Source organism: Bubalus bubalis, chromosome 3 (genome assembly GCF_019923935.1).
Source record: "Bubalus bubalis isolate 160015118507 breed Murrah chromosome 3, NDDB_SH_1, whole genome shotgun sequence".
Classification (NCBI taxonomy): domain Eukaryota; kingdom Metazoa; phylum Chordata; class Mammalia; order Artiodactyla; family Bovidae; genus Bubalus; species Bubalus bubalis.
Genome location: NC_059159.1, coordinates 18,672,422 through 18,694,824, shown reverse-complemented (window position 1 = coordinate 18,694,824; position 22,403 = coordinate 18,672,422).

The window sequence follows — 22,403 nt, the reverse complement described above, 5'->3', positions numbered from 1 at the left end:
TGTGGGAGAGTCCACAGGGCAGGGCGTTCACCTGTGGTCAGCCAAGTTCTTAACTGGGGCCCCTGTAAAGACCTAGCTCTTGGCTCACAAGTGTGTGCAGAATGCAGGAGATTCAGACCCAGAGACTTGCCGTTGTCCAGCAGCAGCAGCAGCAGCAGCAGCATGACGGGGATCCTAGTCCACTCCTAGTCTTACCTCCACCCCTCCCAGACTGGGATCCCATTTTTAGCATGTGATTGTGATGGTAAAGAATTTGTCCAATGTGGGGGTGAGGGGGTGGGGGGTGGGGGGGCGGGGGATCGTGTGTGAGGGTGGGGTGGTGGTGGTGGTGGTGGCTAAAGGTGACCATTGGTGCACTCAAGATAGATCCTTTTGAGACAGCAGAGAGGAAGTTAAGAAGGCAAGAAAGGCATAGCCTGGGTTGATGAAAGGAGAAAAAAACAGAAGTCAATGAGGTGGTGGAGGGAGAGTAGACAGGTTAAGGAGGGTATGGAGATGCCTCTGGCTCTTTGGAACTCCCTAGGAAGAAGATATTTGACTCAGAGAGGGCTGTCCTTGTAGCTCATGGTTTTAAATTCTTTTTAATAGAGGTAGTTTTTTTTGTTTTTTTTTTTTTTTTGCTACGAAAACATCTTACTTCTCTCTCTCTTTTTCCTGTGGGATGTGGGATCTTAGGTCCCCAACCGAGGATTGATCCCAAGCCCTCCAAAGTGAGAGCTCAGAACCCTAACCATTGGACCTGCCAGGGAATGCCCCTGGTTGGAAACTTTTATGTTCAACAACTGCTTACCAAACACCGGCCCTCTTACCATCTGTCCTCTTCTCTTCCTCTCTCTCTCTCTTCTTTGTTCATACTCTAGCGAACAGCTAAGGCCTGGAGTTGGCTTCCTCTTCACTCGGTGCAGATTTTCTCGCAGGGCAAGTCCTTGGAGTTCTACCTCTCTCCCAGCCACCAGCCTTGCATCCTTTGCTATCAGCTTCCCTGAAGGCAGCGCCTCCATCCACCACCCAGACAGAGCAGCCCTCTTCTCTGTGTGCACACACCATGCCAGGCACTGGAGAATGGACCCCAGGAAGGAGGGGTCCTACAGAAGTAAGGAAGGTGCAGATTCCAGAGCCAAATGGAACCAAGAGTCAGTCAAACTGCTGAGCACATGTTCAACCAATCAGATTAAAAGAAAAATCAGAGAGATTCTTTAGAAGATGGCAAGGAGGTGTACAGGGAGCTGAGGTCCAGGCCCAGGCCCAGAAGGACTAAGACGGGGAGGCGCAGGGTGGAGAACCATTGGCTTGGAGAGAGTCTGGGTCCTGAGGTGAGGGCAGGGCTGGGATGGGGGTTGTGGGAGGTGGCATAGACTTGACCCCTAGAAGGCCAGACTCAAATGTCTGACATAAATTTAAAGGGAATGGAGGCTTCTCTGTGGGGCCCTAGGCAGGTGAGAAGGCAGCTTGCCTTTGTGCTCTCCCCAGGCAGAGGCAGGCAGGCGTACGGGGGGATAGCGTCCGGGGAACAGTTGTCGTGGACACTGTCCAGTAGCCCTCCACCCAGGCCAACCTGCTGTCTCTATAATCAAGAGCCCCAGCAACCCCTCCTGTGCCACCCCACACAGCCAGTAACAGAAGAATCATCTCTGAAATAAACACCATATAAGAACAACAACCCCCAGAAACTCCAAAGGGGCTTTGATGTTGGGGCCAAGGGTTTTGACTAAACAAACTGGAAGCGATTTAGGCCAGAGAATGCTGGGCAGCTCTGAGGCAGCACTAGGGTATTGAGTCAGGTCACCAGGAGCTAGTAGAGGACTCTACCCTCCCCACCCCCAACCAGCCACCCTGGAACCTCAGAGACCAGTGCAGAAAGGCGAGGGTGTGTGCTGTCTCCCATCTTCCCTACTTCCTACTGCCTGAGGGGCTGGACCGTTTAAGAACATCATCTCCACTCAGCGAATGCTGCGCTGTGAAGCTGACCCTGTGAAGTCCTCCCCTCCTCCCCCTCCAGCCCCAGCACACACAGTCACTGCCCTCCACTTCCCCGGTATCCTCTCCTCCTCAGCCAGTCCTTATCTTAAATGTCTTTATAAGGAACAACTGATTCCAGGAACAAATCTTGTCCCAGTCTGAAAAGTCCCTGATTCCATAACAGCCACGTGGCTCTGGCACTGAGGGGGGTCAAATCCCAAAGAGTTGGCAGTTCAATCCTTGGACAATCAGCAATCCCCTGGAGGGCATAAACTGCATCTGGTTCATCTCTGTGTCCCCCATGCCTAAGAAAAGAGAGGGGTTCAGTCCCTGTTTGTTGAATGAACAAATGAACAATCCCTTGGGGGAACCACAGAGGGTTAAAGTCCTGGTTCTATCATACGCTTCAGCGTCCTCTGCCAAGAGGTATTACCCAGCTCATAAGTGGTTTTATGAAACCATACATGCACACACACACATCCATATACATACATACAGACATACTACTGATACAAGAACTATGTAGAATGTGCAGCCCAGAGTCCAACATGCAGCAGGTACACAATGGCGGGGTGTAAACGGTTCATGATTTAGGTTACTTCCCTACCGGTCTGTGTCTCATTTGTAGCCAAAAGAACCTACATTTGTGAATCTGCGCAGAAGGGCTCAGAAGACTGGGGCTGAAAATCTTTCCAGGGTGGTGATTCCAGCAGGAAGGCAATGGTAGTTCCCTCCCCTCCCCAACCGTGGAGAAAGCTGAACCTTTCTGGACTTGTGTGGTGACTTTCTCTATTAGAGACGTGAGGGGGAGGGGCTGGGGTTTCATCTGTGCCCCTTAAATGAGACCCTCTGCTCTGTAAGATGGTCTCCCTCTGGTCTCCTCTCTGACTCTACTCTGGCTGTTTCTCTCCCTCATATCCTCTCCCTGAAGGCCATCTGCCTTCCTGCCTTTTTTTTTTTTTAAATCTTAATTATTGTTTTACATTTAATCACCAAGTCTTGAGTAATAGGATCCTAAAGAGCCAGTGAGATATCCCCAGGCTGGATTGACTCTCACAAAGGAACATAACAAAACAAGGGAGCCACTCACAGAGAGCCAGACACGTGCTTACACACTTTCTCTCTCTCTCACACACATACACAGAGTCCTATACACGAAAACAAAAAAGTACAGGGAACATGGGCATGCCACACAAATACACAGACACACACACTTAGATATGTACACACAGTGTCTCAAGCACACGCCTACACACATACATTCACTACTAACAAAGAATCTCCAAAAAGCAGCGCATACACATGCACACACACACACACACACAGACTTACAGGAGGCCCGATGACTGTACTTCAAGCTTCACCTCCCAACCCAAGCCCAAAAATCTGTCTCCAATTATCTGGCCCGTGTTGGGAGCAACAGGAAATCCAGAGCTGCCTCTGTCTTCTGGGGGAGATGCCGGGATTTCAGCCATTTCTCCATCTTTGGAAAACAAAAGCCTTCTGGTCTTGCCTCCTTCTCCCTGCTTCCAAGGCAGCTGGGGCTAGAAGGGTGTGCATGTGGGTGGGAGGGAGGGTGTAAAACTGAGACTAAGAACCTCTTGGGAAAGAACAGCCTGGGAGAGTGGCCAGGGATCTCTGAGCTCTGAACATGACCCTTTCCAACTTCCCCCAAAACACTGAACAGGAAAGTTGCTTGGGTCAAGGATAAGGGTCTACAGTGAGGATCTCCGAATCAGCAATGACCCCAGGCACTAGCCTCATGGAGTGACCAGCACAAGAGTGCAACAACCAGCAGACTTCCAATCAGAAGACCTGGGCTCGAGTCCCAGATCTGCAGCGAGCCAGCTGCCAGTGACTTCACGCCTCAGAATCTCACTTAGAAAATGGGGGTAAGACAGCGGCATGCCTTACGGGGTGGTTGTGAACAATCAGTGAGCTGGTCCAAGTGCTTGTGTAGCTGTTGGCTATGAGATGATGCCCCAACCTATGTGAGTGGCATCTCCTCCCCAAATAGAAAGCTGTCCATAGAAAGCTGTCCTTGTCTCCTCCAGATACATTTGGCTATTCCCACAGAAGAGAAAATATGGTTTCAAGAAACCAAAGATTGAGACTTCCCTGGTGGTCCAGTGGCTAAGACTCTGTGCTCCCAATGCAGGGGCCCAAGTTCTAACCCTGTTGGGGGAACTAGATCCCACATGCTGCAACTAAGAGTTTGCATGCTGCAGCGAAAGATCCCGAATGCTACAACAAAAATCTAAGATCCCACTTGCTGTAGTCAAATAGATAAGATCAAATATTAAAAAAAAAACCTGGATCAGCTTCTTTATCTCTCTTCCCTTATTAGTCTCCCCATCTTGCAACTTTCTTACTTGACTGCACAGCCCACCCCACTGGATTTGGATATCTTGTTTTTAAAGACACCTAATCTAGGGGCCCCTGGAGGAGGGCATGGCAACCCACTCCAGTGTTCTTACCTGGAGAATCCCCATGGACAGAGGAGGTTGGCAGGCTACAGTCCATGGAGTCGCAAAGATTTGGACAAGACTGAGCACAGTCCAGCAGTGCCTTCGCCTATTTAAGCCCAGGGTTAATTTCCCCAAATAATGGACACTCTACCTGGCTTTGCTTAGGGGAGGGTTAGAAATCATGACTACATAAAGGTAATAGCTCCCTCAATGGCTTTAAGGAAGGAACTTCTGAAAGTATTTGTTTGTTTATCTGGTTGTGCCAGGTCTTAGTTGCAGTGTACGGGATCTTTTGTTTTGGCATGCAAACTCTTAGTTTCAGCATGTGGGATCTAGTTGCCTGCCCAGGGATCGAACCCAGGCCCCCCGCATAGAGAGCACAGAGTCTTAACCACTGGACCACCAGGGAAGTCCCAGTAAGGAACTTTTGAAGGACTCTTGCCACCATCCAACCCACTCTCTGGAACTTCAGGGCTTTGTTGGATTTATACTGCTTTGTAGGATTTAAACATGCAATGGCACCCCGCTCCAGTACTCTTGCCTGGAAAATCCCATGGACGGAGGGGCCTGGTAGGCTGCAGTCCATGGGGTTGCTAAGAGTTGGACACGACTGAGTGACTTTACTTTCACTTTTCACTTTCATGCATTAGAGAAGGAAATGGCAACCCACTCCAGTGTTCTTGCCTGGAGAATCCCAGGGACGAGGGGGCCTGGTAGGCTGCCATCTATGGGGTCGCAGAGTTCAACGTGACTGAAATGACTTAGCAGCAGCAGCAGCTCTGGGAAATACGATTTCATTGTTTTCATCTAAGTTTCTCCACCAGGCAGGGAGTTCTGGGTCACCTTCTCAACACTCCAAGCATGCCAGGATAGTGGATGTGTGATATGCTAGACTTGCAGAGGGAAATGTTTCCTCAGCCCCTCCCCGGGCCCCTGGGATGGGACAATCTTGTTAGAGAGCCAGACTCCAACGGGTGCTCAAATAGAGGGAATTGAAACCAATAGAGTAAAGTATAGAAGGAAGACTTTTCTCACCTCTCTTCTTTATATCGTGAACAATCTTCCCTGGTAGCTCAGCTGGTAAAGAATCCACCTGAAATGTAGGAGACCCTGGTTTGATACCTGGGTTGGGAAGATCCCTTGGCAAAAGGATAGGCTACCCACCCACTCCAGTATTCTTGGGCTTCCCTTGTGGCTCAGCAGTTAAAGAATCTGCCCACAGTGTGGGAGACCTGAGTTTGATCTCTGGGTTGGGAAGATCCCCTGGAGGAGGGCATGGCAACCCACTCCAGTATTCTTACCTGAAGAATCTCATGGACAGAGGAGCCTGGTGGGCTACAGTCCACGGGGTCACAAAGAGTCAGACATGACTGAGTGACTTTCACTTTCTTTCTCCTCTCTCTTCTGTATATCGTGAACAATCTAATGGGCTGATTTAGTGTTTAAGAAACAGTCGGATGATGGGAAAGAGAATGTGGGGGAAAAAGAGAGGAGTGAGAAGAAAGGTATGTGAGCACCACAAGGTCAAGGAACAGTCTTGAACATGGAGAAGAAAATGATGAGATCGTCCCTGGGGGATTGGGGCGGAGCTGCTTGATTCTCACTAACTCCAGAGCTGGGGTTTGGGTCCCCCGAGCCAGGCAACAGAGCCCAAATCTTTGGGGGAGGAGGGGTCGGGAGCTCAGATACTTCCCCCTCCGCTCCTGAAAAGCACAGAGAGGACACCTTTCCTCGCCTCCTGCAGGCTCCCAGCACGTGACCTTTGAACATGTAGGGTCAAGGGGCATGAAATAGTCCAGCTCAGGAATGAAGAGATCCCAACCCTGCCGGCCCAGCCTGGCCCTCCGAGGCTGGCTCAGGGGGTCCACCCACAGTCCGAGCGGCCCTTCTTTGAAGGCTGGGCCGAGAGGTTCAGCTTTCCAGACTCTGGCGGTGGGAGTGAGTCACGGTCTAACAATGTGATCTGTCAAGTGCTGCAGCTCCCTGGGCTGCTTGTACCCACAGCCTCCCACCGCCCGGATCCTCCCTGGGCGTTCCTCAGTCTGAAAAACTCAGAGATCGTGCCTTGGCTTTTCTGTGCCCCCCACCCTCCCCCATCCCAGCTCCAGTTATTACTTTCCAGAGAGCCCATCTGACGGGGACACCAGCCAAAGAGATGGGTCAGAGGTGGAAAATGCTGGAAATATGGGGCAACTTTTCCAGAATTTGAGTCCAGACTCTTAGGGAGTTAAGAATTAGGATGATGGACCTAGAGTCTGTCATGCAGAGTGAAGTAAGTCAGAAAGAGAAAAATCAACATCATAGATTAATGCCTATATATGGAATCTAGAAAAATGGTGCCCATGAACCTGTTTGAAGGGCAGGAATAGAGATGCAGATGTAGACAATGGACTTGGGGACACAGAGGGGCGCGCGGAGGGTGGGGCAAATTGGGAGACTGGAATTGACGTATACACTACCATGTGTGAAATGATACACATTTTCTCTTAAGGCTAGAGGGAAGCTGCTGTATAGCACAGGGAGCTCAGCCCGGTGCGGGTGGGATGCAGTGAGGAGGCCGGTCTAAGAGCGAGGGGATCAATGTGTACGTATAGCTGATTCACGTTGCTGGGTAGCAGAAACTGACAACATTGTAGAGCAATCATACTCAAAAAAAAAAAAAAAAGAAGAATAAGGGTGAGGGGAGGGCAAAGGAAAAGGAACGGAGTTAGTCTGGGTGGCAAAGAAGGCCCAATGAGAGGTTGAGTGTTTTGTATACCAAAGCCCACTGAACGTACACTTGAAAAGGGTGAGCTCATGGTATGTATCAATATATTACATACATCAACAAAGCTGGTTTGTTGTTGTTTCCGAAGTGTCTGAGTGGGAGGCAGGTGAGTCTGTCTCCAGAAGGAGGTAATTCTGTCTGTGCAGGGTAGGTGGTGGTGGGGGAAATGGACAAGAGGGTTAGGAGGACGTGGCTGCCTCCAGCTTCAAGTGGATCTGGGCTGGACGGAAACAGTAGCATCTATGCCGAGGGGATAGTTGGGACCAGTCCCTGCCCACAGGGATCCAGGGCCCATGCAGAATGTGTCAGCCCTGCTATGAGCCTTCAGTCTCCATGCCAAACACCCTGAAACACCACCACCTCAGGGACCCCTTCCACAGACTCAGATAACACTTTATTTTCCCAGCAAACCTTGAGATCCACCTGTAGCAAACAAGGGGTGCCTTTTACCTTGTTTGGGGCTCATTATGTTATTACTTTTTTTCCTTCTGCTTTATTCTCACTTTTAATTGATGCTAGCTTACATCTTCTGTATCATTAAAAAAAATTATTTATTTTTGACAGCACCGCATGCTGGTGGGAGTTTTAGTTCCCTGACCAGGTATGGAACCCAGGCCCTGAGAGCACAGAGTCCCAAGCACTAGGCCACCAGGGAAGTCCCCTCTGTATCTCTTAAGCCTCTTGGAAATCCATTACCCCCACAAGGCAGAGCATACATAACATTTTTAAAAGTACAATTTGCAAAATACCCTCAGGTACATTTTCTGCTTTAGGGTTGAGAATAGCCTAGGTGGAAGGCATTAATAGAGAAAGTGAAGCTATTTCTATTTTTAGGTTGAGAGAAACAAAGAGACTTGGTCAGGGGCATCTGGCTATTGGATGTGGAGTGAAAGCTAAAACTGGGGTCTTGGACCTCCAAGGTACCACTCTTTCTTCTGTGGAAGGTACCAGAAGCAAGCCCAGGAGAAGACCCAGGTTGTCTTCCTCCAGCCTGGCCAAGGCACGCACCTCCTCCCAGGCACGCTGACAGGACTTTTAACAGAAAAGTGCCCCAGCCCATCTGCTCAGTAGGGGAGGCCAGGGCTGAAGGGAAAGGGGAAGATGACTTTCCAGTTCCTTTTCCTGGCCTCATCCCTTCCATGGACTTGAAGTGAATAGATGCTCCTCCTTTCGGTCACTTACACATGTAACCACGGTACGTCCCTCAGGACAAGGGCAGACAGGACAGTTTTTTCCCCAAGTCCCAGGCATAGGTGCCCACTGTTCTGTCTGGAGTTCATTTCAGAAGATATAGTATGACATTATCTCCTGACACCAGTGAGGCAACTCTGAGCCAAGAGGAGACCGCTCCTATTAAAAAAAATTTTTTTTTTTAATTTTTGACATAGCAGCCTTTATTTATTATTCATTTATTTATTTAAATATTTATTTGGCTGTGGTGTGTCTTTGTTTGGAGGGGAAGCTTGCATATTAAAATACTGACTTATTTACTTTTCACTGTGCTGGGTCTCCCTGTGGCACATGGGATTTCTCCAGCTGGTACACTGGCTTAGTTGCCTCAGGGCATGTGGGATCTCAGTTCCCAGACTTGGGCTCGAACCCTTGACCCTCACATTAGCAGGCAGATTCTTAATCCACTGGGCCACCAGGGAAGTCTTGAGTGGAGTCTTTTAGTTTAGACATGCTGGATCTCCCATCCTTGGGGCATCCTAGATCTTTAGATGTGGCATGTGGGATCTAGTTTCCTGACCAGGGGTTGAACCCAGGCACCCGGCATTGGGAGCACAGAATCTTAGCCATTGGACCACCAGGGAAGTCCTGAGACCCCTTTTAGAGGAGGGGCTGAAGGAATGACTGTGAAGATCACCGGGACAGGAGCCAAACTCTTCCCATACTCAAAAGTGGAAAAGAGAACCCGCAGCCTCGAGAAGGGGCTCCTCCCATTTCAGCGAGACTCAACGTACTTGGTGGTTCACAAAAGGGCCACACCCAGCTCTGCTTTCCAGCACTTGCTCTGAGGTGGGGTGGGAATGAGGGTGCAAGATAGAGCATCATCAGAGACACATAATCAGTCTGACTGGGGAGCTAAGGGAAGGAGCGAGTAGCTTATTATGGATTTGAACAGGCGTCTTTGTGGGCAATTACATCTGAGAGGGAACTGGGTGGTTATGTAAGCTTTATTTTCTTTCAGCTTTTTAAAACTTGATAACTCCTACTTTTTGTTTGTTCATTTAAGTTTTAAAATATTCTTTCTTTTTATTTTATCGAGGTAAAATTGACATGTAACCTTATACAAGCTTCAGGTGTGAAAGTGAAAGTCGCTCAGTTGTGTCCAACTCTTTGTGACCCCATGGACTGTAATCCACCAAGTTCCTCTGTAGGCAAGAATATTGGAGTGGGTTGCCATTCCCTTCTCCAGGGGATCCTCCCAATGCAAGGAGCAAACACACTGGTTTTCCTCATTGCAGGCAGATTCTTTACTGTCTGAGCCACCAGGGAAGCCCCATTCAGGTGTGCAGCACACGCAATTTGCCATCAGTATGTACTACAAAGCAATCAAGGCCAAAGGTCCAGCTATCCCTCCCCACATCGCCATCATACAGTTGATCTGCTTCACTCATTTCATCCTCCCCCAGCTCCATTCTCCTTGGGCAACTACCAATCTACTTTTGTATCTCTGAGTTTGATGTTTTTGTTTTTTGTGCATTTGGGTTTTTGTTTGTTTGGTTTTTGGGTTTTGCTTTGGCCACACTGCAGCACATGGGATCTTAGTTCCCCAACCAATGATTGAACACCTGCCCTTTGGGTTGGAAGAGTGGAGTCCTAACCTCTGGACCACCAGAGAATTTCCTGTTCATTTGTTTTGTTTTTTCAGATTCCTTGTAGGAGTGAAATCATATTGAATTTGTCTCTCTTCGTCTGACATGCCTCACTTAACATAATACCCTCAAGGTCCATCCATGTTTTCACAAGTGGCAGGATTTTGTTCTTTTTTATGGCCAAGTAGTATTCCATTGTGTGTGTATATGTGTGACAACCTCTTTATCTATTCATCCATCCATAGACACTTTGGTTGTTTCCATATCTTGGCTATTGTAAATAGTGCTACAATGGACATAGGGGTACATATGTCTTTTCAAATTAGTGTTTTTGTGCTCTTTGAATGAATACCCAGAAGTGGAATACTAGATCATATAGTAGTTCTATCTCTAATTATAATTTTTTAAGGAATCTCCATTGGAGAAGGCAATGGCACCCCACTCCAGTATTCTTGCCTGGAAAATCCCATGGACGGAGGGGCCTGGTGGGCTGCAGCCCATGGGGTTGCTAGGAGTCGGACACGACTGAACGACTTCACTTTCACTTCTCTCTTTCATGCATTGGAGAAGAAAATGGCAACCCACTCCAGTGTTCTTGCCTGGAGAATCCCAGGGACGGGGGAGCCTGGTGGGCTTCCGTCTATGGGGTCGCACAGCGTTGGACACGACTGAAGCGACTTAGCAGCAGCAGTAGCAGCAAGGAATCTCCATGCTGTTTTCCATAGTTGCTGCACCAATTTATAATTCAACCAACAGTGCCTAAAGGTTCTCTTTTCTCTACATCCTCGCAAAAACATGTCATTTCTTGTCTTTTTAAAATAACAGTCATTCTGACAAGTGTGAGGTGATATCTCACTATGGTTTTGATTTGCATTTCTCTAATAATTAATAATTAAGGATGTTTTCATGCATTTTGTTGGCTATCTATATTTCTTCTTTGGAAAAATGTTTATTCAGATCCTCTGCCCATTTTTTAAATCAGGTTGTTTGGGTTTCTTTCCTTTTTTTTGCTATTGTTGAGATGTATGAGTTCTTTATATATTTTGAATAGTAATCCTTTATCAGATATATGATTTGCAAATATATTCTACCATTCAGTAGGCTTCCTTCTGTTTTTTTGATGATTTCCTTTACTGCACAGTTTTTTTTTTTAAACTTTACATAATTGTATTAGTTTTGCCAAATATCAAAATGAATCCACCACAGGTATACATGTGTTCCCCATCCTGAACCCTCCTCCCTCCTCCCTCCCCATACTATCCCTCTGGGTCGTCCCAGTGCACTAGCCCCAAGTATCCAGTATCGTGCATCGAACCTGGACTGGCAACTCGTTTCATACATGATATTTTACTTCAATGTAGTCCAGTTATTTAACTTCGTTTGTTTTCCCTTGCCTTTGTAGTCAGATCCATGAATATATTGCTAAGGTCAACATCAAGAAGCTCCACTTCTGTTTTCTTCTAGGAATTTTATGGTTTCAGGTCTTACATTCAAGTTTTTAATCCATGTTGAGTTGATTTTTGTGTATGGTGTAAGATAGTGGTCTAGTTTTATTCTTTTGCATATGTCTGTCCAGTTTCCCCAACAACATTAATTAAAGAGACTGTCCTTTCTCAATAGTACAGTCTTCGCTCTTTCATTATAAATTCATTGATCATATATGCATGGGTTTCCTTCTGGGCTCTCTGTTCATTTCCATTGATCTATATGTCTATTTTTAATGCCAGTACTATACTATTTTGATGACTATAGCTTTGTAGTATAGTTTGAAATCAGGGAGTGATACCTCCAGCTTTCTTCTTCTTTCTCAAGATTACCATGGCCATTTGGGATCCTTTGTGGTTCCATACAAATCTGAGAATTATTTGTTCTAGTTCTGTAAAAAATGCCATTGGAATTTTGATAATGATGACTTATAATTTTTAAACAAAGGGTGGAGTGCGAAGAGAGAGAGAGAAGAGGGCATCAGTGATGGAAGGAAAACAAAGAGGAGAGTGTTCCAGGCAGAGGAAGACTGCCAAGGGCACAGGCAATGCTGTGGAATGTGGGCACACTTGAGAAACATTGAGTAATTCCGCTTGATTGGAGCATGAGGTAGTGGAAAAAAGGACTGGAAAGGTAGACTGGAGCCGTATCAAAACAGAGGCCCTTAAATTCCAAGCTAAGGAATTTGCATTTCATTTAGTAGGCCATAGGGAACCCCTGCAAGTGACTGGCTTAGAGAATGGTTTGGGAGGAAAACTCTGGCAGCTGAACGTCTCTGGAGGTCTCTCTCGTTAAGTTACTGAGAATGATTCAGGTTTTTGTGAGGTTGTTGTTCTTGGGAACTGGAAGGCCGGAAGATATTCATTTTAAATGCCTATGTGATGATTCTGCCTTTATTCTAATGAGAGATACAAAGATGAACAAAGACACAGACTCTAGTTGATTCCTAGCCTTGTGGAGAAAGCCAGCAAAGGAGCAGTTACCCTGCGATGAGGTCAAGTGTGCTGGGACCCCAATAGAAGAAGGATGTGGGAAACAGTTCAGAGGTTTCTCTCCAAGAAGAGAACAGTGATCCTAATGTCTTATCTTCCCACTTTAATCTAAATAGTCCTATTCCTGGGCTTCCCTGGTGACTCAATGGTAAAGAATCCGCTTGTCAGTACAGGAGACACGGGTTCTGTCCTTGGTCCAAGAAGATCTCACATGCTGTGGAGCAACTAAGCCTGTGAGACACAACCACTGAGCCTGTGCTCTGGACCCCGGAAGCCCAACTACTAAGCCCATGTGCCGAAACTATTGAAGCCCACGGGCTCTAGAGCCCGAGCTCGGCAACAAGAGAAGCCACCACAATGAGAAGCCTGTGCACTACAACTAGAGAGTAGCCCCGCTTGCCACAACAAGAGAAACCCATGTGCAGCAATAAAGACCCAGCATGGCCAAAAATAAATAAATAAAATTATAAAAATAAGTAACTAAATGGTCCTGCTCCTAAACATATTTTACATTTAAGGGGCACCTAGTCTGAGTCTGGAGAAGGCAATGGCATCCTCTCCAGTACTCTTGCCTGGAAAATCCCATGGACGGAGGAGCCTGGTATGCTGCAGTCCATGGGGTCGCTAAGAGTCGGACACGACTGAGCGACTTCACTTTCACTTTTCACTTTTATGCACTGGGGAAGGAAATGGCAACCCACTCCAGTGTTCTTGCCTGGAGAATCCCAGGGACGGGGGAGCCTGGTGTGCTGCCATCTATGGGGTCGCACAGAGTCGGACACAACTAAAGCGACTTAGCAGCAGCAGTAGTCTGAGTCATGAAGCAAATAACATCTGCTGAATGAACACAGACAAGTGTCCAGAACACAGACAAGTGTCCAGGTACCTGCTCTCTGTCTTCCTTTCTAACACCCCAAAGTGTTAGGCATTGACTAACCCCCTAGACTGGGTGGGTCTGAGAAGCCCAAGGACTCAGGGTTAACTTTGACCTCAAGACACATATCCCCCACCTCTCAGCTTTGCTTAATTGGGTTACAGGAATTAGTCTTGAGAAACAGAGAAACTACATTCTCCTCACTCCTAAGCCTCTAAAGAAGAGGTCAAGCGAGGTCGCCCCTGCTTGACCTGGTGAGGATGGCCAAGCAAGGAAAATAGCTTCTTGGAGGATATGGTAAGGCAGGCCAGTGCAGGGCAGGCAGGAGAATACAGTGGAAGTCGGACCAGGGAGAGCTGGAGGAGGATGCTCCAACCTCGGTACCTACCACACAGGAGGCTGATTATTTATGGATTGCATGAAAGAATCTCAGAAGTCAGAAGGCACTCATTTTCAGAGAAATGCAATTAAATTGCAGTGAGAAACCATCTTTCACCTATGGGACAGGCAAAGATCAGAAAGCTTGAGAAGATCCTGTGTTAGTAAGAGTGTAGGAAACAGACCTTCGCATGGCCCGCCCATGCAGCTGTAAATGGGTAGTTACTGTGCGAGGCGAGCTAACAATATAGATCAACATCACAAATGTGTGTAATTTGCAAGCAAGCAATTTCACTTCTGGAGATTTATCCTGCAGACATACAAAGTGTACAAAGTGATCTGTGTACAGTTGCTTCTAATTGCAGAAGATAAAAAATAATAAAGAGCTGATAAAACTGATGATGGCTTACCTATCCAATTACATACTGTGACTTATGATATGGACTGATTTGCAAGATAAATTACTGCAGAAAACTAGAGGATGAATAGCAGATGTAGTAGGGTAACATTTGTGTGAACAATAAAAAAACAATGTGTGTATATTTGTATGCTCTCATTTGTGTGGAAAGAAAAATACATATTTGGTTATATAAATATAGAATACTTTGAAAAAGGAACAGGAGAAAACTTCCTGGGTTTGCCTCCAGCCTGGTGATCTGGGTAGCAGGGGAGCAGATACATCGTACACATACTCATTTGTACCTTTAAAATTTTATTCTATGTGCAAGTAGTACTTACGAAAACATTTTTAATACAAACAAATTAAAAAGAAGAGAGGGAGGCTTGTGGCTGTTTCCTTCAACAGGGTCTCCCCGGGCAGCACCGTCCCTGTGAGTTGGTCTACAGCGCCCCCTGCTGCTGTTTGTAAATAATGCAAAGTGGGTGTGGGGATGACCCGCAGGGAATTCTGAGGGAACATTGAGACCTCTTTCAGCCAGTCAGTCAGTTAGTTCAGTCGCTCAGTCGTGTCCGACTCATTGCGACCCCGTGAATCGCAGCACGCCAGGCCTCCCTGTCTATCACCAACTCCCGGAGTTTACTCAAACTCATGTCCATCGAGTCGGTGATACCATCCAGCCATCTCACCCTCTGTCGTCCCCTTCTCCTCCTGCCCCCAATCCCTCCCAGCATCAGGGTCTTTTCCAATGAGTCAACTCTTCGCATCACGTGGCCAAAGTATTGGAGTTTCAGCTTTTAGCATCAGGCCTTCCAATGAACACCCAGGACTGATCTCCTTTAGGACAGACTGGTTGGACCTCCTTGCAGTCCAAGGGACTCTCAAGAGTCTTCTCCAACACCACAGTTCAAAAGCATCAATTCTTCGGCGCTCAGCTTTCTTCACAGTCCAACTCTCACATCCATACATGACCACCGGAAAAACCATTAGCCTTGACTAGACGAACCTTTGTTGGCAAAGTAATGTCTCTGTGTTTTAATATGCTATCTAGGTTGGTCATAACTTTCCTTCCAAGGAGCAAGCGTCTTTTAATTTCATGGCTGCAATCACCATCTGCAGTGATTTTGGAGCCCAAAAACATAAAGTCTGACACTGTTTCCACTGTTTCCCCATCTATTTGCCATGAAGTGATGGAACCAGATGCCATGAACTTAGTCTTCTGAATGTTGAGCTTTAAGCCAACTTTTTCACTCTCCTCTTTCACTTTCATCAAGAGGCTTTTTATTTCCTCTTCACTTTCTGCCGTAAGAGTGGTGTCATCTGCATATCTGAGGTTATTGATATTTCCCGTGGCAATCTTGATTCCAGCTTGTGCTTCTTTCAGCCCAGCATTTCTCATGATGTACTCTGCATATAAGTTAAATAAGCAGGGTGACAATATGTAGCCTTGATGTACTCCTTTTCCTATTTGGAACAAGTCTGTTGTTCCATGTCCAGTTCTAACTGTTGCTTCCTGACCTGCATACAGGTTTCTCAAGAGACCTCTTTAGAGAAACACAAAGAAGAAAGAATAGAGTACGATGTTAAGGCTGCAGGAGGTGAGAAAGGACAGGCTATGCCCTTTGGCATCTGATGTATAATAGGAGGAGCAGTGGGAATGAGCAGTACTGGGTTCTAGTCCTGAATCTGCCCTCGCTGGCTGTGTGCCCTGGGACACGCGACCTTTTTAAGAAGTCTTAGCTCTTGCCCCATAAATTGGGCTAATAATGTCTACCCCTAGGGTCATTGTGAAGATCAAATAGGTACGGAATGTGAGCAGAGGTTTAGAATTGGAGAAGTGCTATAAAAATGCTAAGGGATTATATTTAATTAGCCCTATTTGTTTTATGAGAAAATAGAGGCAGTTTAGGCCAGTGGTCAAGACAAAGGACTCTGGAGCTAGAACTGCCTGAGTTGTAAGCCCAGCTCACCATCCCCCAACTGGGATGATCTAGGATAAATTACTAACTTTGAAGACCTCCTGTTTTTCCATCTGTGAAATAGTGTTAAAATAACATTTTCGGATGGTTGTTGTGACAATTAAGTGAATAGGTGTTTCATTTGGTATCTTGCCTGGCACACAGCAAGTGCTAGTTAAGCATCCGCTGTTACTGATTTCTCATAATATATACAGTGCTTATATGCTTTCAGTTGTTGTTTATAGTCGCTAAGTTGTGTTCGACTCCTTTGTGACCCCATGGACTCTAGCCCACCAGTATCCTCTGTCCATGACATTTTCAGGCAAGAATACTGGAGTGGGTTGCCATTTCCTCCTCCAGGGGAATCTTCCCCACCCAGGAATCGAGCCTGTGTCTCCTGCATTGGCAGGCGGATTCTTTACCATTGAGCCACCAGGGAAGCCCATGTACTTTATGTAGGTGCTTTATAAATGTTAGCTAGTCTTACCATTTCTTTTGCGAAGAGCCTGAGGCTTGGAGAGGGGACGTGACTTGCCCAAGCCGCTCAACTAATGAATAGTAATGATTCCAGAACCTTCCAGCCATAAGTACTCTAGTTTAGAGGGCATTTTTAGGTGGGGCTGTATTTAATCCCAGCAACCTGAGTTAGAGCCAGACTGGAGAGGGGATGGAGGTTGGGGGGACAGTGAAGAAGAGAAGCTTTAGTGGGAGGAAAATGTGGAAGAGAGGAGGACTTGTGGGGAGACCCAGGGACATGTTGTGGCAGGGTCGGTAAGAATTCAGCAAAGAGACGTAGCACTAATAGGAAACCGAGTGGAATCAGGAGTACAGAACTGGAAGGACTTCAGAGGAGAGGATCAAGGATGAGGGATTTTAAGCTAAGTTCCTGGGGGTTGGGTGGGGACTGAGAACATGATGATAATCATCCTCACTGGGAATAAGTATTTCACAGAAAGGCAACACGATGTAGTAGAAAGAGCACTAACAAGTATTTGTTCCTCATCTACTCTGCCATGCTATCAACCAGAGAGAAAAAAGACTGCTGTTTGCTAACTGGGTGCCCTTAGGCAGATTATTAAGCTTTCTGAGCCTCTGTTCTCACAACAGGCATCATGACTTGACTGGCAGGATTCTCATGAAAAATGAAGCTGACAAAAAATAGAGTTCTATATGATCCAGCAGTCCCACTCCTGGGCACATATCCAGACAAAATTATAACTCAAAAAATTACTTGCACCCATATGTTCATAGCAGCACTATTCACAAAAGCCAAGGCATGGAAACACCTAAATGTCCATCAACAGATGAAGGGATAAAGAAAATGTGGTACATATATAATACAATGGAATACTACTCAGTCATAAAAAGGACGAGATAGTACTGTTTGCAACAACATAAATGGACCTAAAGATTATCATACTAACTGAAGTAAGTCAGAAAGAGAAAGATAAATAGCATATGATATCACTCATGTGGAATTTAAAATACGACACAAGTGAACTTATCACGAAACGGAAACAGACTCATAGACATAGAGAGCAGACTTGTGGTTGCCAAAGTGGACAGGAGGTGAGGGAGGGATGGATTGGGAGTTTGGAATAAGCAGATGCAAACTATTACATATCAGTGGATTCACAACAAGGTCCTACTGTATAGGAAGAAAGGCGTGCTGCAGCTCCTGGGGTTGCAAAGAGTCAGACATGACTTAGCTACTGAACAACAACAACAACAACAACAACTGTATAGGAACTCTATTCAATATCCTGAGATAGACCAGAATGGAAAAGATTATGAAAAAGAATGCATATATACATATAGCTGAATCACTGTGCTGTACAGCAGAAATTAACACACCATTGTAAATCAACTATACCTCAACAAAATTAATTTTTTTAAATATTAAATCAGGCAATAATGAACATGAAAGCCACTCACAGTGTCTGGTAGCCTGTGGGTACTCACAGGTGTTAGCTGTATTCGAGCTGAGCAACTCTATGCAGGAGACTGAGCCAGGGGCTGTGACGTGCGTGCGCAAGAAGCCTGAGGTAGGAACTTTTCGGCCAAAGAGCTTAGAGTCCAGTTGGAGAAACAGGACATATGCATAAAAGATTTTAAAACAAAACAGAAAAACTGTCAGCATCGTACATTTCAAAGATTGGAAAGGAGCAGCCTCCTCCACAGGCGGGGCTGCTGAAGGGGGCTCCCTGAAGACATGTAAGGGAGACCTTGAGGGACCTAGACAAGTGGAGAAGGAGGTGGGACGACCCAGAGGGAGGAGAGCAGGGTAAGGTGAGGGACAGGCGAGCAATGAGCGGAAGTAAGTGTTTCCTGAGCATCTGCTCCATGTCAGTTGCCACGCCAGGGGCTTTCCTGGATCTAATCGTGCTGGATTCTCACAGCAACTTGTGAGGTACTCATCTGTCTTGATTCATAAATGAGAAATGCTGAGAATCAACAATAACATCACTTGCTAATGGTCACCCTTAGTATATGGAAGAATCAACACTCAAAGTCAGAACCCTGACCACAAAATCCACATAAAGAGATAAAAGTTAGAAAATATCAAGGGACTTCCCAGTGGTCCAGTGGCTACGACTCCACTCTCCCAATGCAGGGGGGCCTGTCTTTGATCCCTGGTCAGAGAACTAAAGATCTTGCATGCCACAACTAAAAAAGATCTTACATGCTCCAACTAAGACCTCGTGCAGCCAAATAAATATTTTTATTGTTAATTTTTTGAAAAAGAATCAAAGATTGATGTATGTATGAGGGAGACAGAGTCTTGAGCAAGGGCGGGGAGGGGGCATTCCAGGTAAAACTGAAAGCACCCAGGCCCTAAGGAAGAAACGTAAGATCATGTGAGGGAGCCAGAGGGTGTCAAGATGAGGTTGGAGAAGCAGAACAACCCTGCCATCACACCCTTGTATATCACGTTCAGAACTGGAGCTTGATCCTAACTTAAGGAGAAGCCAGTTTAAGCAGGGGAGTTATATGATTCAGCTGATTTCTCAGAAAATTCATTCTGGGATGTTGTATGGAACAGGGTTAAAGTGACCAGGATGGAGCAAATTGCAATTGTCTTAGAAGGCTAGTGACGATTTGGATGGGGCTGGAAGTGTGCCTTCCCTGGAGGAGGGCATGACAGCCCATTCCACTATTTCTGTATGGAGAATCCACATGGACAGAGGAGCTGGGCGGGCTGCAGTCCATGGGGTTGCACAGAATCAGACACAACCAAATCGACTTAGCACGAAAGCACACAGAAGTGTTTCTTAGGAGTAGCAGCGTGAAGTCAGTCTTGATGACGAATTGGCTATGTGAAGGGTAAGGAGAACATGTTGTCAAGGTTGACAGGAAATGTCATTTCTGAGATGGAAGAAGACTGAAGGAGGAGGAGATTTGGGGCAGCAGGGGATAGATTGGGGTTTACAGGAATGTGGGCCAAGAGAAGGCTATAATGTCAATTTACTTTGAGACTGTTCAATCCTGTTATGAAAGATAAGTGTGTAGTGTGTAAAATACGAGTGAAATATCTTAAGATGTTTTAAGGATAGATAACTAGCTAGTAAGCAAAATGTTTGTTAGAGGGATGTAGACATCATCATTAGCACATAGTTAAACAGCAAGTAACAGAGAAGGTGATGGCACCCCACTCCAGTACTCTTGCCTGGAAAATCCCACGGATGGAGGAGCCTGGTAGGCTGCAGTCCATGGGGTCTCGAAGAGTTGGACATGACTGAGTGACTTCACTTTCACTTTTCACTTTCATGCACTGGAGAAGGAAATGGCAACCCACTCCAGTGTTCTTGCCTGGAGAATCCCAGGGACGGGGGAGCCTGGTGGGCTAAAGTCTATGGGGTCGCACAGAGTCGGACACGACTGAAGCAACTTAGCAGCAGCAGCATCAAACAGCAAGTAAAACGTGTGTGTGTGTATGCGTGTGCGTGTGAAATGTAGATAGGAATTAGTTCATATTCATTTATTCTTTCTTTGAATTACTAGACTATAAGAACCTGAGGGCAGAACCATGTCCCTTTAGAGTGTCAGTTTTTTAGACTTTTGAAAACCATAACCAGGACTTCCCTGACAGTCCAGTGGTTAAGACTCCATGCTTCCATTGCAGGGGGTGTGGGTTCAATTGCTGGTTGGAGAACTAAGATCCCACATGCTGCATGGCAAGGCAAAAAATAAATAAATAAAATGGATAAACAAAAGCTGTAACCCACAGCAAGAAATATATCTTTTGTATGTCCCAGGTAACATATATTTATAAAAATATATAAGTGCATTGGGCTTCCCTGGTGGCTGAGACAGTTTTTACTGTTTATATAAGTGCGTCAAAAGTTTCTCAAGGCAATATGTACTTACTCTTCCTACTGGTTATGCACTCTGATCTTTCCTATTTGATTCTCTTCTATTTTTTTTCCCAACAAAAGATCTCACATATTTATTACTGAGCCAAAGCACTAGTGCAGAAATACTAACACAAAGAGAAAAATCATTTTCCCAATAAAACATGTCCAGCTGTTCAGAAAGTAGTGATGTTCTCAGAGTAGTATGGTAAGATCTAAGTGACCCTGTGTGCGTGCTCAGACACTCAGTCGTGTCCGACTCTTTGCAGCCCTATGGACTGTAGCCCACCAGGCTCCTCTGTCCATGGGATTTCCCAGGCAAGAATACTGGAGAGGGTTCCCATGTCCTCCTCCAGGGGATCTTCCCAACCCAGGGATCAAACCCACATCTCTTACCTCTCCTGCATAGGCAGGCAGGTTCTTTACCACTAGTGCCACCTGGGAAGCCCCAAGTGACCTTGACACAAGCATAAATATGTGTGCCACCTCATGTGCAAGGCTCCTTAGAGACACAGCTTGGTTCTTCCCCAATGTCTTCCCTTGGAGTTGTACCTGATTCTGTTACCAGTTTTGATTCCAATTCATTAGGCAAAGCGACGACTCTGCTTTTATTTCTTGGCCAGGAATCACTTGATGCTGAACGTCTTGTGAGAAGACATGGTGAGGCAAATTCAACCACACGTAGAATGGCAAGGAAGAGAGGAGGAAGCAGGTAGGAGGACGTGTGTAGAACCTATTCTTTTTCAGCGCTGATTACACCTCTAACTGATTCTACAACTCACTAATGGGTTGTAACTTGCGGTTTGGGAAACTGCTAACAAGTGTATGGGGCTTCCCTCATGGCTCGGTGGTAAAGAATCTGCCTGCCAATGCAGGAGATGAAGGTTTGATCCCTGGGTTGGGAAAGTCCCCTGGAGAAGGAAAGGACAACCCACTCCAGTATTCTTGCCTGGGAAATCCCAGGGTCAGAGGTGTCTGGCAGGCTATAGTCCATGGGGTCGAAAAAGAGTCAGATGCAACTTAGCAACTGAACAATAACAAATGTGCGAAAAGAATGAAAAGCTGAGTCTGAACCCTACTCCAGCCATTTGCTGTGTGACCTCAGGCAAATTACTTTGTCTCTCTGGGCTTCATTTTTCTGACCTGGAAAATAAGAAAATTGGACTTAATGGTTTTTTATCTTCCTTCCAGTATTAAGATCTTTTAGCTCATTACTACTCCCAATACTACACACATACTCCCACCCACCAAATACACTCATACATAGCCCCCAGGATTGGGTTCCTGTTATTATTGACAGAGTATGTCACCTAGGAGGCCAGTATGATGAAGGGTAATCTAATAAAAATAGTTATTGAAATTAGTGTTTATCTAAATTCTTCATGAAGGAAAAATCTTATAGCCATTTTACAAATTGTCAGCACATTTTTTTCTAATTTTTTTTGCCATGCTGCTTCCCTAACTAGGGATTGAATCCCTGCTTTCTGCAGTGGAAGCGTGATCGGTGTCTTAACCAATGGACCATCAGGGAAGCCTCAAACTGTCAGCGCATTTGACCAAATTTGGTCATTATCATTACTCATTATCTCTCCAAAGTCTTTATCATGCAGCTAAATAATAATGACAATAATTTACAGCAAACTGTAACCTTTGCTGACAAAGATCCATCTAGTCAAAGCTATGGTTTTTCCAGTGGTCATGTATGGATGTGAGAGTTGGACTATAAAGAAAGCTGAGCGCTGAAGAATTGATGTTTTTGACCTGTAGTGTTGGAGAAGTCTCTTGAGAGTCCCTGGGACTGCAAGAAGATCAAACCAGTCAATCCTAAAGGAAATCAGTTGGAAGGACTGATGCTGAAGCTGAAACTCCAATACTTTGGCCACCTGATTCGAACAACTGACTCACTGGAGTAGACCCTGATCCTGGGAAAGACTGAGGCAGAAAGAGAAGGGGA